We start from the raw sequence: 17266 nt of genomic DNA on the forward strand, positions 1-17266 counted from the left end.
AAATGGATGGAACTAGAAACTGTTATACTAAGTGAAGTAACACAGACTCAGAAAAAAAATCAACATATATTCTCCCTCATATGTGAGTCCTAGAACCAGAACCTGATAAATGAGTACGCAACCAGACATAACTACAGGAACCAGGATAATTGAAAAGATACAGGGAAGTAAAGGGAAAGAAAGAACCTGAAAGAGAAGAAGAGTAGGAAACAGGCCTTAATAATGGAGATATGAATAAAAATTTGGTTAGTTTAAGGGAGGGGGGAGGGAAGGGTATACAAGGAGCCTACGGGATAAAGGGAAAGAAGGAGCTCAAGAGAGGTGGGACCATAGGACGAGGGTATTAGTAAGGCAGAAAGGGGGGAAATGGGGACACCTTAAGTGGGAAAACCATGATGGAGGGGTGAGACAATGTGAGAGATAAACAATGCCTAGCTAGTTTTGAAAACCAGAGGGAAGCATATTACTCCTATAACCTACTGATGAATTATACATAGCAGATCAAGAAATATATGTCTAGGTAAGGCTTATCTGAGAACAACTGATCTTTTCCCAAGATTTATCGACATGACACACAGTAATTAAAAGTAACAGACTGCTGGAACTAACCTTCTTGGATGTTTAACAGACATACTTTGAGGCCTATACTAATTTGGTCAGAGGGACATAAAGGACACTTTTTGCTCCTTGCCCTCCTAGGTCGACTAGTTCCAAGGACTATGAGCATCTCTCAAAATACCATCCTATAATGGTGGTGGGTCACCTGTCCTCTTGATCAAGGAGGTCGAGGAGACTCCACCAGATGGGCTTGAACCAGTGTCCACTCTACAAAGAGGAGGGTCAACACAGAGTAATCATTTCCTCCATGCTTCCAAGTGAAGCCCACCATTGTTGAGTAGGACCTTAGACTTATCTTCACATTGGCGGAACTGGTAAAAGAAAGGAGCCAGGGGTTCCTCCAAAGCCCATGTCACCCCTGAGGAACAGATCCTCAAACAACATTAAGAGTAAAAATAAGTTAGTTTATTTGGGCCAACTGTATGGCCTTAAACACCCAAAAGGAAAGTATAACCAAAGATGAAAGGGGCCAATATAATTTCTTAAAAATCCATATGCATAGCTAAAGGCTACATAACAAGCAACAATGCCAGATAGAGATACCTTCTTTTGAGTTGTTGGCCAGGGTGACCAAAGGGACTCCCAGATAGTAACCAGCATAGAACTTGGAAAATGAACAGTAGACCCCAATCTTATCTAAAGGAGTATTGACAACTGATTGCTGCTAAATGAGGAACAGCTGACCCTCCTAAAACATAGACCTGTAGATGGGCTGACTAGATTCACCAGAAGGGCAAGTAGTGGGGCATGGCTAGGGGTGCCGACAACACAGTAGACGGTAGCAGGGATATCAGAGTATAAGGGCTCTAGTTGGGGGAGAGAGGCTATGGGAGGGTGCCATCTGAGAAGGGAGTGTATAGTCAAATGAGATGGTTTGAGATGTTCTATGTGATATATACACACACACACAAATCAACAATTTTTTAAATGTATTATATTTGAGGAAGAAGCATGGAAATTTACATCATGCTAATTAGTAGAGGTGATAAACAATACCACTTAAATCTACCCAATGACTTTATGCATAACAGGCACCAGGGATCCAAGTGCAACTGATTATGACTAGTAATAATCAGATATATACAGATTAGAGATGCAAAAAAAAAACAAGTTGTGGAGCTAGAGAGATGGCTTAGTGGTTAAGAATGCTGGCTGGTCTTGCAGAGGACTCACGTATGGTTCCCAGCACCCACATGTTGGCTGATGGGCTATACCTCCAGATCCAGAAGATTCAATGCCCTCTTCCAACCTACATGGACATTGCATGACATGGGTGTTCTCACATACATGCAGCCAGTATACCATACACATAAAATAAGAATAATAAATAAAATACTTAAAAATAAACAAACAGGTTCTTGTTATCTAACATAAGCTGGTGTGGATTTTGTTATTCCATTTGTGACTGAAGCTGGCCTCAAATTCACACACTGCTTTTCTTAACTTCCTGAATGCCTTGATTACATGTGTATATAACCAACTATGATCAAAGGATGAAGTCCAACACTTCAGTTCCTGAGAAAGTGTTGTATTTACTGACTATTTTGAAAAATAAAACTCCAGAAAAATATGTGGAGGAATCTAATTTCTGTAGGATAATTCATATTTTATTCATGACAGTATAGATGATCTTCTTTAATAAACAGTTGTTATACACTAGAGTCAATATTAAGAGTTAAGCACTGGATCTTGGGGAACATTCAGGTTCAGCTTTTATTTTATTGAATAGATATTATTCTATTGTGTATATTGAAATTTTCTGATTAATGGTTAGGTAATACATTTTTACATGTTATTCTAAATATTTACGTCACAAGTGTGCATTCATGTGTCTATAAATTCTTTATCTTATTGATTTCATTCCTGATAAGTCACTAAAATTTTATTCATTATGGTTTCTCTTAACTATAATATTTTTCATTATTCTGCTATAAATAATATGCAGTGTTGTTTTGTAAAGTATTTAAAAGTAAAAATGTTTAAGAGGTTTATGTGCAATTTTATTATTCCTATTGTTGATTATTAGAGTCCCAGGATTATAATAAATTTTAGAGTCATAATGACATGTTGTAAAATTACAAGATCTTTTTATATAAACTCTCCAAGTTATAGGAAACCCTTCACATACCTATTAAAATAGAATAAGTTAATGGGTTTTAATCCCTCAATATTATGTTGATATTAACTACATAGATGGCTGTTAGCTATTAAGGTAGTCCATTGCTGCTGTTTTATTTTATTGGTTATCATGTCCTTCCTATAATTCCTATATGCATATATATGTTTGTGATGGTGGAGTGTATTCCATTTCATATCACGTGCTTTACTTAAGAGCAGATCATCAATATGTTTAATGTTGCAACATAATATGCATACATTTTGCTTCAAATGAAATGCATATTCTTCCATCTCATAAGGGTATATAACTTAATCAAATATTAGACTACTACAGGGACATTACTTAAAATGTTTTTAATATGCAAATCTTAGAGTGTCTAATGAGAAAAGACTGTATTTAAAATCACTGAGGATTTAGAGATTTGTAAAGCCACTTTGAAACTGTGTTTAGTAGGATTTCAAAATTTTAACCATTTTCATTTTTTTTTTGACAGAGCAATTCCACTTCTGGGAATCTTTCCTAAAGAAATTATCAGAAATTAGGACAAAGATTTATGTTCGGAGACAGTATCGTGCCATTATTTATGGTACCAAACATTGGGAAGCAGTCCAAGTGCCCTGAAATGAATGATTATATCATAAAGCATCCATAAAACTAAACAGCAGGCTGGCTTTGTGAAATTTAATTACACTGAATTTTTAAAAAAATATGGGAAAGGTTCATAATAAAATATTAAAAGGAAAACAGAGCAGAATGTATATTTACCGGATTGTTACCACTACATAAAATGCACAAATGTAAGAAAATGTTAGTAATGAAGATCTCTGAGAAGAATCATAGGGGATGACTTGTTTTCTCACATCTTCTCCAGTGCCTATCATCTTAACAATAGAGCAGAGAGAGGATTTTTAAAGTAAGTACATTCTTTGCCTTGTAATGATGATATCTTTGCTTAGGTGAGGACTGTTGAATGACTTGGCAGCTCTGATTTCCATTTCACGCTGAGGACATGTTCTTTTCTTGATGAACATGATCTCCCTTTATCCCAAAGGCAATGCAAGGCCACATCTTCCTCTGTTCAGCTTCTCTCTGTGCTATGGAAAGTTTCCAAGCCACACTGTTGTAGAAAGAAAACAGAGTCTTATGAAGTTACAGGCTAATGAACATTAGCAGCAGCTTCATCCACAATCAATTACTTGGAAAGTAAATGTACCGTATCTATACAGTGATATTGTTTAATATTTAATCCTTGAAACAAAAGCATGAACATTAAAGTTCTATAGCAAAGCCTAGGAGCAAAAAATAAAACATAAAAGTACCAGAGCTCAGTATTTTCATAGAAATGCAAAACTCTTTTAAATGCCCCTTACCCAGACTGTGCATATGCTGTTAGAACAGGATAAATGGAAACAGATTCCATCCTCATTTTTCTTCTGTCAAAAATAATTAAAACTAGATTAAGGTCATTGCCATTTCTACACTGTCTTCTGAGATTTTGCAATGCATGGTGGTCTATTTTAAATGAGTATTAGTTAAGGTCACAAGTATTCTGAATTTCAACTCTTTAATAAGTCTCTAATAAAAATATAGTAGAAAGATGTTTCTTTAGGCTCAGCATCGTGGGGATTATTAATTCCTCTTTCTCTTGGGCTTTCATAGCTGGAGTAACTGAGGCTTTAGATTATTGCCTTTCTTCAGTAGAATAGACTAATTTCCACCGAGAAGAAGGTGTGCCAAATGCTCCCCAATATTGGTAGAACATGGAACTCTCAGCTCCGTACTTATTCTACTGTGTGGTGCTTATTTGGAGATGCTCGTGAGGAAGTACAATGTATATCCAGTCACGGGAATGGTTTTCCTAGTAATGCCACGCTTGCTGCTCACTAAAACAAGATTTTTGACTTAAATTATTATTGAACTGCATTTCTGCCTGATTCCAGTTGATGATCTTCAAACCTGTTATTTTCTAACCCCTGTATATCATACCTAGTCATGTCCTTCATCTTATTTATGCCCATGCTGTAGGTGCTAAAATGCTACCAGCAATCAAATACCAAGACTGACAGCACACCCCCAATTAGGAGGTGGCATTCACAATGAATGTAATTCAAGAATAACATTCTTGAATTTTGTGGTCCATTCAGTATATTGCCCTCAACTCTCTTCTGAAAGTGAACGAAACAGCTATTCAAATCCTATATTCCTCGAGTTATGAACTATTTCTCCTAAGATGAAATCATCCACACTGGTGAAGCTGACCTCTTTTCTCAAGAACCCATTTCCCTAAATCGTAAAGATTCAAAAGCTGTCTTATAGATTCTTGGGACTTTTTTTCAAGTTTGAATTGCAATAGTAGCACTTTTACTTAGATGTTTAAATAGGATAGATGATGTGAAACAAAAGCTGTCAGTAGTTATAGAAATACTATTGTAGATAATATAGATGGAGCATCTACTTTTCTCTAGAAATTACCACCAGAATTCACATGGAATTACAAAAGACCCTGGATAGCCAAAGCAATCTTGAGCCAAAAATTCAATGCTAGGGAATCACCATACCAGATCTCAAATTATATTACAGAATGATAGTCATAAAAACAGCATGGTACTGGCACAAAAACAGACATGTAGATCAATGGAACACAATTGAAGATTCAAACATGAGCAAATGCAATTTCAGCCACCTGATATTTGACAAAGGTGCCAAGAACACACAATGAAACAGAAGGAACTCTGAAATGGTATAAAATGGGGTTATTCAATTGGGAAGTGAGAAAGGAAGAACACACAGGAATCTTGAGGGTAAAGTGGAAGAGGAACTCAAGAGACAGGGGATAATAGAAGACATGCACTTTCAAGGGGGGAAAAGGAGAAGAGGATGGAGGTTAGACAGGGAAAGGCACGGGGGGGCAGGTGATCAATAAAGCTTAGGTGGCATAAAAGCCATAGGGAAATTAACTCAAAACCCCACTGAAAACTACACACACAGTATCTGAGCATTACTGTATGGGTATACCTGAAGGATATATAGCAAGAAATACAGTGCCAGACAGGAACAATCTCCCTTCTAGTTGGTGGTCAGAATGGTCCAAGAGACTCCCAAAGTAACACAGGGTATTGCCATAGGACGTGACTGTCTTCTAGAACTTGAAGGTAAGACCCTAATGCTGAAGACAGAATATATTTCTAACACAGGACTTGAAGTAATGGAGCTGGATCTGACCTGAAAGACTTCTCCTTGATGATTAGATCCCTTAGTTCTATAGCCTAGTATACAAGCTAAGGGAGAAAAATCATTCAAGGGTCCTGCCAAGCACTAAAGCTTAATAACTACAATGATTCTATATAAGAGTCCTATAGCTAATTACTCTACTGTGCAGTAGTGGCACTGTTATCTGGGGGGTAACCCACAGCTATCTAATTGCACTTATATGCATCTTTATTGGAAGGACCTATTGGGTTGCACTATAAATACAGTTAAATACACATCCCTAGAGAGTCATAGAATCTAGAGAAAACCCTATTACGGTCATATCTCTAGACAAATGAAATTTCTTCCCTATGCTAAATATAGATCCTTATAATTACAGATAAATGTACTATACAGAGAGGCTTCTTTTTGCAATAGATGGGGGGTGTCACATAGTTCAATAACTGTTCATACACAGAGAATATACATCTGAGAGATGCTCAATCCTAACTGACACATCTACAGCTGAACCTCTACCTGTAAGGCTCACAGAACATAGCAGAACAGGGAGTAGGGGGAATAATTACACGTCTCTCAACACTCACCAGCAAAGCTTCCTCATACAACAGAAAGCAATGCACAGAGAAGCCCACAACTGGCTAAGTTTTAGAGAATAAAGACAGCAGAGTGTGTGTCCCTGGAAAAGTCTCCTATATTAACCCCCCCCCCAAGGATCAGGGACCATTGTATAAGAGGGAAGTAGACAGATTATAAGATCCAGGGTTGATGCATGAACTTGAGGAAACAGGCTTTCAGGCCACTGGAAAATTGTTCATATGAATTTCAGTCATGTTGACTGCATGCCCAAGACCCAGGCTGATTCCATCAGACAAAAACCCAGCATGGAATGGGGAAAAAGGGAAGCAGGCCCTAATCTTAGCCAAGGAACTATTGGTAAATGATTACTGTAGGGTGAAGGTGAATAGATCTTCTTTAAGGTAGTGTCTCTAGATGGGCTCCAGTGGATGAACTTGCCCTGAGGGATACCCGAATAGAAATGCTTCACTAGATAAGTTAACATACATGACAGAATACCTGAAATCTGGTGGGGGTCTATGGGAGGTATGGGCAGTAATTTTGATTAAGATGTATTATATAAAATGTACAAAACTCAATAAAATATTAAAAATGTAAAAAAGGAGGAAATTACCCCTTCTGTACACACTCGAGCTCCATTTGAAAACATGTCTTTTCTTCTTGGATTTGCTTGTCCAGTATAACTCTCTCTACATACACATGTCAGGATGAAACAACTAACACTCCTTAATACCCATTATCAGCAAAGACTGAAGGGACCTGGCATTTCTAACTGCCTCACTCCTTGGGGAGAGCAACACAGCAACACCATCTACACTATCTCCTAGACCTCTAGATGAAACACTATTGTGTGAAACATTGAAAAAGTTTCTTCGTTCTTTTTTGTTTCATTTCTGTTGTATTGTTCTCTGTAGTCCCTATAAATGTCTGCTAAAAAATAGTCCCAACATAGCATGCATTCCAAATAAACAGCAAAATGTTACATTGGAAAATTTGCTTCCAGGAAAAACTAAACCATCATCTAGGAATATGGAACAAGGCAGTTTCCCATTATCCTGATGCAATTAGAGGCAAGAATAAAGGCAGAGAAAAGATTATCAACTTTCTCCTGATTTAAGAATAAATTTACCTAATTTTTCAAAGGAAGAAATTGAGTATTCAGTTCTGGTGATGTTCATAGGGAAGAAACACTGCCACACTTTTCCCTTAAACTGACTACGTGCTGCTGAGACGCTAAAGTCCCTTTCTCCAATCAGTTCAATCCTTTCCTATCTTTCTTCAGAGTCTGCACATTTTCACTGAGGAACAAATAAGAAACTGCTGCTTTCCTCTTCCCAATCTTGCTCTCTCCAACACTGCCTTTTCCCACCACTCAGTTCTCACTCCTCCCAGCTGGTATACCAACTGATTCAGAGAAATCTAGCACCTTTGGTCTAGAAAATCATAGCTGACATTCTCAACTACAGTAATGTCTCCTTTCTGTTTTCTGTTTGATCCTGTGAAAATTTCTTTTACTGACCTTACCATGATATCATCTAAAATAGATTAAGATACTGTGCCAGGTTAAGAAAAGCAGCTCAATAATTTTAATACATGAATAAGTAAAGAGAAGTCAAGGTGAATGTAAGAGCTGATTATACCATTTTTTAAAAAAATTCTGAAACTAAAGGTGTTATAAAATGACATTTTATGGCATGCTGCCTAAAACTTATTTATACAAAATGTCATCAAACTATAGTTTTGCTGCATGTGAATTAAATTGAAAGGGTTCCCATTCATTCTACCATTTAAATGTTATACTGCTTAGAGTCTTTAAGTACTTTATTTGGAAAAGAGCAGGGTAAAATAATTGAATGACAGATCTAAAACAACAAGAAGAAGAATTTAGGATATAATGTAATGACAAATTACATAAAGTTCTGGGAATCACTGTTTTCCAAAAAGAGATAGGGAAAGAATTTGATTCATAGTCCCAGGAATGCTGACATACACAAAAAGGACTTTGTATGTTTTGGAGCTAAAAACAAAGCTGCAATGAAAGTTTTTTTGCAGAGTTACTTAATATTCATGAATTCATGAATTACATGATGTAAAGAACAAAATGTTTTAGCATTTTATTGATTAACATAGTGTGGTAAATTAAAGACTCAGATTATTTGTTCATTTGTATTACAGTGTAAGTCTGTGTAACTCATGCACCAGTCAGAGGACAGAAGTACACATCAAACTGAGTTTGATCCTCTTTTGTAAGACTACGCTTGAAAATTCAATAATGTAGAATCGACAGTTTCTGCTTCTTTTTCCAACTTTAAATTAATTCATTGATTTATAATTATTCACAAAGATGAGAACACTACACAAACACATACAGAGAGAGAGAGAGAGAGAGAGAGAGAGAGTCACACATATGCACAAACACAAAGTACATTACTGTGGCTATAAGGTTCAAAATGCATATGATAGACATAAAAAATTAATTTTCAAAACCACACAGCAGGTGGATTGGAATTGGCTTGGGGTCAACAGTCTTCAGCAAACATGTCATCATCCCAAACTTTACCAAATTCAAGGAACTTATGATGAAATCCCATGTTTACCTAAAATGGCAATCATTGCCTTGTATTTTAAAGTTTATAGCTTCCATCAGATAATTTTCAGGATTTTGCAATATTAGTTCAGAATGAAAAATAGCCAAGTGTTGTAAGTAGAGGCTTGATACAATTATCTAGATTGGATCAGCAATCTGTATTCCATAGGTCTAAATTAGCCTACTCTACTGTTAACAAGCAAAGTTTTATTGACAGGCATACTCAATTCACAAGATAACCAGTTGTGGAGCAAAGCCTTCAAACATATGGATACCCCAAATATGGTCAGGGTAATAAATTATAAATTATAAATTTATAAATTATAAATTCAAGCTATGCCACAGTAAAGGGAGATACTTTTGTTGACTTGATTCTCCTTGGTTATGAGTACTACTAACTGCTATGTACTCGTGAACTTAGGAAACTTGAGATATTATACAGTGACCCTTCAAAAATCAAGTGTTCTGACAGTTGTCACTCAATGTTCACAATGCAAGACCCAGCAGGTGAATTTTAAAAGAAGCAAGTGTCTTTATCCAATATTAGTAAATTGTAAATTGTGTTGTGTGGTTTTGAACACACTAAAGAAGCTGGTTCTGAAAATGGGGTTTGGCCCTCCCACTTCTGCCCCAACCTGCTCATCTTCCCTCCAAATGCTCATGAGACAGGTCGGTCCTCTAACTCAGTGACCAAGAGGAAGACAGAATGTCTATTTTATAAAAATATTGTCCTTGAATACAGCTAAAGAATGTAATATTACCATCAATTACTTGCTTCATGATATAAATATTTTAAGGTAAATTCAACTTAAAGGCTCTCAAAGGATCTCTATTTTGCCTCTCCCTGAAGTAAATGGTAAGAAGCAAGCCAAGTCTCTCCTTTTCATTAAGACAAAAAAAGAATTGCTTTATAACTTAAGATGCAGTAAATTTTTAAAGACCCCAGAAATTTAGGAAACCTCTCTTATGCTAGCCACTCTCTAAGCAAGGAAGCATAAGAAGCAAGCCAGCTCCCTGCTTAGCCCTAAGGAAATAGCGATTTTTTAAAATCTCTTTAGATGTAGCAAAATTTAAAAATTCTCACAAATTTATGAGAGCCACCCTTAAACTTGTCATGCCTTAACAGAGTAAAGACAGCTCCATGCCTCACCAAAAAACAATAGAGAATTTGCTTATCACTTTAAATTTCATTAAAAAAAGTTCCTCCAAACTTTTGAGTAGCCATTGTAAAATATATTGATTTAATCCTAGGTAATTTAAATTAGATTATGTAAAAGATTTGTAGGCCCAAATGTTATTGAATCAAATTTGATTACTCAAATACTTATTATGACTTACTTTTTCCAGTAAAAGAAATTCTTTATTTATCCTTTTTTGTTTGTTGTTCAGTTTTGTAAATAAAATAATAGTTTGTCATTAGAAACTTATGAGAGGATAGGAATGGCAAAGTTCTTCACAACAGGTAACACAAATCTATTTACTAATGCTATTTATGTTTCATCATATTAAGGAGATTAGTAAGAGAAAATCTTAGAAGGATGTAAGAATGTAACTATTTTCAGTAAGGAAGAATTTAGATATGAAGATTATGGTGGCTGGATGTTACCTGATTGAAATGGAGAAATAAGTAAAGCATTTCATATGTTATGCTTGAGTAACATATTTTAGATATGTAAAAGTTGAGACTTAAAGATGATATACATAATCTTAAGCAAATTTCTATTTAAATGAATGGGATTATTGTTCTAATCTTGCTTATTATTAAAAGGATTGGTTTAAAAACAAAATATATGTTTATTTTAAAACTAAAATAATGTTTATTTACATTTTGATTTGACTAAAAATTACACAATTAAAAAAAATATCAGACTATTATGACTGACTTTTCAGAATGTTCAGTGCCCATATCTGGACCTTATTTATCTGCCACAGTCCTCCAAACTGCCATATTATTGTTATTAATTTAAGGGAGAGGGGTTATAAAGATGATTAAGTATAACTAAGGTGTTGTGCTTGAAATACACAAATATTCAATAAAAATTATGCCGGGTGTGGTGGCACACGCTTGTAGTCCCAGCACTTGGGAGACAGAGGCAGGCTGATCTCTGTGAGTTCAAGGCCAGCCTGATCTACATAGTGAGTTCTAGGACAGCTGGGGCTACAGGGAGACCCTGTCTCAAAAAGACCAAATATATATATATACCTGTACACTTTGTTCCACTATTTCAGTGAGTCTCAAGTATAGAGGTCCCATTGTAGGTATGACCAATAATGAAGAAGTTTCACTCAAATCATTATCAACAGCTCGATTTTCAATATTGGATAAACAATTCAGCATCTCTTATTAGAAAAAAAAATTTTAATACATGTATTTTCTTACATGGACATCTTATTAACCTTTATTAACTATATAAATCTAATTCTTTTGAAAAAATGTACAAACTTTATCAAAACACTTTATTACCAGGACAAGATGAAATTTTGCTAAATGATTAAGTATTTTGGATATATTGTCACTAATCTTTTTATAAACCTCAAAAATTACAACCGTTTGTTCCCAAAAGATAACATTAAATTCTTTTTAATAGCGTTTAGGTTTTCGTTTGGCTTCAGTTTCCCCTTGGAAGCCCCAATTTGAATATCCCTCACACTTTTGCTTCTCTTAAACGAAACTCCAATGTAAAAGTCACTTGCAACACCGTGGCACCTCTCTAAACCTCCTACAGCAATGTCAGTTAGAATGATTATATATATGTGAGCATATTGTCTGCATGTGAACTTCACCCAAATCCTCTGCAAGAGCAGCCAGCAATCTTAAACATAGAACCTGACCCCAGGAAGTGCTTTTAAAACAAAAACAACTTCCTCTTATGTGATTAGATTTAACTGTTTGTTTTTTGTTTGTTTGTTTGTTTTGGGTTTTTTTTTTTTGTCTTTTTGAAACTCCTTTTTCCTTCAAAGGAATGATTAGATAATTAACTCTATCCTTAAAAATGTTTGATTGGATATTTCTACCTAATACACCCAAATGAAAAATACGATCACCACAAATCAACAAAGAATTAGTTACTCAACAGTGATGAGCCAAATCTATCAATTTGCTGGACAAGAGCTTTATATTATTTACCCTTCCATATCTCCAAATAATTTCAGCTTTCTTTTACAGACCACAGAAAACATTTTTTTAAAAAGACTTGCGACTTTTTTCAGAGATAAGTTTCCTTCCATTTCCTTGTGTAATTTCATTAATTCTTGTACAAATATTTTATTCTATAAATATACATCCCAATTCCTACTATACTAGCAATTCTTCACCAGATGTTGACAGGCAAAAGAATATTTTTCAGAAAAGAAACATTACTTAGTGCTGGTATATGACATTCAATATAGAATGTCATATACCAGCACTAAGGAGCAAACGCCACCCAGTGGATTGAACTTTTAGCATTCAGTTCCACCTCCAAACAACTCCCTAACTGCATTCTCCTTTACTACCCCACTTGACCCACCTTGGCTCATTCCTCCGTCTTCTGTCATCAGTATTTCCCTCTTTTTGAAACATTCTGTTTTTATTTCAAAGCATTCAATCCCATACAGAATTACCTGGCCTCCACGGAAGGAAATGCTCATGTTAACTAGCTATTTGTTTTCTTCAATTATTACTGGTACAAATTCAACAAATTATACAATCTTGCCCTGAATGCCAATCAGTGGGCATCATCATCTTGAGAGAAGTCAAATCCCAGGTGGCTATCCTCACAAATTGTGGCAAATGAATCTAACTTCCAAAAACTTGTTAGCTTATTTTACGTTGGCTCATAATACTTTCTAAATGTTAGTTTTTGCTGCTGATTGAATGCAAAACTCTGTTCAAGTTCTTTAAAATACAAGTCAAAACAAACAGTTGTCCTGTTTATATCTTAAAACTTTATCTCTTTTTGTCAAACTTGGGAAGTTCATTTCTTTCATGACATTCCAATACATTACCTCAGGTACAAGCTATAATTATACTAATCATTTATTATTCATATATATTATATACATATTTCATATGTAATAATAAAGGAGGAATTAAGGATTAACTTCACAGAAAAAATTATTCTTTAAATCTTTTAAAAACTACTTGTATTGTAATTTTTAAATTGTTTTTCTCCAATTTACCTCCCCACATCATCTGCTGGAAAAATCATCTTAAAATGTTTTATCAAAGTCTATGGTTTTATATAAACTAGGTTGTTAAGGGTCAGTTAACGACCCCATGTATTTTCTCTCATTAATTCGAGCCAGGACTCCACATCCATCTCGCTTTCTCCTGCAGGCCTGGTTGGATCATAGTGTGACTGGTAAGCCTATACCGAAAAGCTTCAACCTGTCAGAAGACACTTTTTTCTCCACATGAAAGCTTTCATGTTCCATGTGCCTTCTCCTCCAATGCTGCCCATGCCACCTACTCTAGAGACATACATGACATAATGATGACCTATGCTGCTGCTCCAATACACCACCCGTGACTAGACCATCACTCATGACTAGCCCTTCACCCATGGCCACATGGTGGACTTCCTTCTTCATTGATAAACATAGAAACAGAAACTGTAGGAATGACTTTTATAAAATGGACAGAATGTGGACTAATGAATTTTAATTAATCTTCAAAAATGTGCTCTTGTGTTTTGGAACCTGGGCACCTGATCTTGTGTCCTGGGAACCCAAATCTGGTATTCAACTCAAAAAGATAATGAATGAATGTGGATATGTTTGATAATCAGGGTATCAAAGCTCTGAAAGGCACATCACTGGAAACAAGAAGACAGATATTTGAGAACTAGGGATGACTGAGAACTAGGCAAGATTATCTGATACGAATAGGGTGGGTCCACGTTTGTACTTCTTCAGTTAAATCTGGAAAAATAATTTTGATTAGCGAGGAGGCCTGACTTGGGAGCACAGTTCTAGCAGCACAATTCCAGCTCCAAGAGATATCTGGAGGAATGAGTGTTCTCTGAGTTCATGCCCACTCTTAAAAAACTAACTTAAGGGCCAGGCATGCTCCAGGTATCACTGCAATGTTGGTGTTGTGGTGTCTTTAACAGAAAATTTACTAAGAGGTAGTGCAATTCAAGAAATCACACAGTTTGGGGCTGGAGAAGTTTCTCAATAGTTAAGAGCACTGATTACTCTTGCAGAGGACCCAAGTTCAGTTCCAGCACCCACATGGTGGCTTACAACTGTCCCTAACTCCATTTCCAAGAGATCTAACACCCTTTTCTATCATGAGTACAGTTATGTACATGCAGGCAAAATACTCATTCACATGAAATAGAAATTAGTAAATCAGAAAGATTTATTTAACTATAGAAGAAAAATTCAAATGAGAATATGATTTGGAATACCTGCAATATACTCAAATTAGTTTAATTTCTTGTAACAAAACTTCTGAGATCAAATATTATCTTCAACAGTAGCAAACATGGATAATCTCCATGAGAGTTACAGAGAGTAAAGTTTATTGACCACATTTGAAAGATTTATTCATTCTGACAGCAGAAACCATAAAGTGGGAATCTGAAACTTTCAGAATAGTCACACATGAAGGGTCACATCTCCCTAAATTACTATATATACTATCAGAGATTAATTAACACAATACTAATAGTAGGTTCTGAGTAGGAGATCTAACACTGGTGCCATAGGATTACAGTAAATTGCCTTTTTACATGATTCTTATTTTGGGAGACAGTATTCATTAAAGAGTGTAAGTCCATGTATATATGTATGTATTTGTATGAGAGAGAGAGAAGTAATATATCATTAATTGTGGTTCCAAGCTACCTCTTACATTAACTATTCATGTATTGAAAAACAAAAACCAAGTAATTATTTTCCATATTAAGATTTCTGATCAAATGTTTGATGGTGGCTATATATCACATTTATTGTAGCTGTCCTCTGTCTAACTTATGAATTAGTCTCTATCTACAAGGGAAGTTTTACAAGTGAATACACAAGTAATACAGAGAGCACAAGATTTTAAAAGGCATGCATAACTCCACCGTAATGAAAGATAACCACTGTTATCACTTCTCTGAACAAGGTTCACATTTTCTGTGCCTCATTTAATTTTGTCTCTTCTATTTTTCAGTTTTATTTCTCTGTTCATATACTGTACCATATGCTATCACAGGTCTATAATCTCAGTACTGGGAAGGCAGAGGCAGGAAGAGGACAGCCTACAGTATATAGCCAGATTCTATGTTGAAAAAATTTTTTAAAAGGTCTCCATGTTTATGTTTCCCATTTTTATATTGTTTCAAGGAGTTGTAAAAGTAAATAAAACTGGACTATCTACTGAGGCCTTTGCTGCTCATGACCTCTATCTGGTTGAATAGTATAAATTCATAAAGTAGAAATATGATGCTGTAGTATATTTACTTATCCATGCTTTACCTAATTGTAGGTTATGTAATAATCACCACAACTCTTTAATTTGTTTGACTATGACTTTTGAATACTGCAAAAATATCAAAACGAAAGTCCTTATTATATGAGAAAGGCTTATTATTGATAAGTCAGAAATACAGGGTTAGAATATATAAAGAAATATGTTAGAAATACCTATACTGAACAAAAAAGTATTTACCAAACAGAACTTCTTAGCAGCATTAAAATGGGGAGTGTACATTTTCATTTCAACTTTGTCTCTGTGTATAGGAAAGGCGTAACCGTAACCGCAGAACACAAATACTTATGATTCAGCTAAAATAATGAGAGCAGATTGATGCTAGGAATTAAAGTCACCATAGAAATGCATTATTGTGACTTCCTAAAGACTATTTTATAGAGGAAGGAATGAAATAAATCATAAGTATTACTTTGCAAAGAATGGATATTTTTAACTTGATTTAACTGAAATGGTCTTACATTTCCTTTAAAGTGTTTCTGTTGAGATTTATAGCATTTCTTCTAAAAATATTTTAAGTACAACTTTAGAGCAAGAATTGTGCTGATTTTGCACAGGAAGCAAATGAAATTTCTTAATTTAATATTTTAAATAATCTATTATATTACTTACTCAAGTGAGCAAGATCCTGATTGTTTTATGTGGGAAAGAGAAACTGTTATGCACTCCATAAATTAGATAATGAAATTGCCTATTGTCTGAAATAAGCTATTTTTTCCTTATTAAGTTCCTCTCATCATATTCACTTACAGGTATGGTATAAATTCCAGATTGATGTTCATAAAACATTCAACAAAAGAAAACTCTCTACATTGATACCTAATACTTAAAATATCATATAAAATTTTACACTGAAATATTCACAATAAAGCAACATTTCTATGCATAACGTCATGATCAGTGCCAAGAAATGGTGGTGAATTACTATTTTGGCAATCAGAACGGAGATGATGCTGACCTTCTGATCCACTGTCTTGTCTCCTCTGCCCCCGTTGACACACCTATCCAAGGAAGCACCCTGCCAGGATAGTGAATGTGTGTCCAAGCTAGCTAAATCACCTAGGATAACTAGAAAATCTCAAAGAGACAAAAAAGGAAGTTTCTGAAGATCAAGGACTTTCTCTTTCGACTGAAGACAGGACAGAGCCAGTTGCAATAGATCTGAGGGGTGTCTCTGAAAACTAGTCAGGAAAAAAAGAGGAAAGATTCATTATTTATCCAGCAATCTTAATTTTACTTTTTGTCATTGTGTATCTCTAACGCATGGCCCCAACAGCCTCAAAATATCTACTAAGTTCATTGAATGAATGTGGAACTTTGCTCCACATGTGTTTAGAAATTTAAGCAACCTCAAAACTACAGAGTATATCAACTTTAATATCACTTTGTATTTAAACCTGTTGAGATCAGAGTGTTTAACTTATGTAAACCTCCAAAGTAGAAAAACAACCAATAGTCTGACATACCTGTAAGGTCTATGAACCGCAGCAATGACTAGCCTCAAAGGTATCCCTACTGCTGCATTTGTGGCACTTTTATTCTGAGGCTAACAAACAACTGATTTTACTTAAGGACTGCTCAATAGAAAGAAATCCATGGCTGCTACTGTAAAACTAGTCAAACATTTGTTACTGAAGGGCTTATAGCATCTAAAGGAGCACCTACTACTGCCTGCAGTATAAGTACTCTATTATTA

The 17266-nt window shown here is 35.2% G+C and overlaps 1 pseudogene; it reads left to right on the plus strand.

Annotated features, from left to right (window-relative positions):
* The first annotated feature begins 5819 nt into the window (after nucleotides 1–5819).
* The window catches only part of LOC103730696, a 119332-nt pseudogene continuing 107885 nt past the window's right edge, over nucleotides 5820–17266 (plus strand).

Source organism: Nannospalax galili, unplaced genomic scaffold, assembly GCF_000622305.1.
Source record: "Nannospalax galili isolate Female #2095 unplaced genomic scaffold, S.galili_v1.0 scaffold52, whole genome shotgun sequence".
Lineage (NCBI taxonomy): Eukaryota > Metazoa > Chordata > Mammalia > Rodentia > Spalacidae > Nannospalax > Nannospalax galili.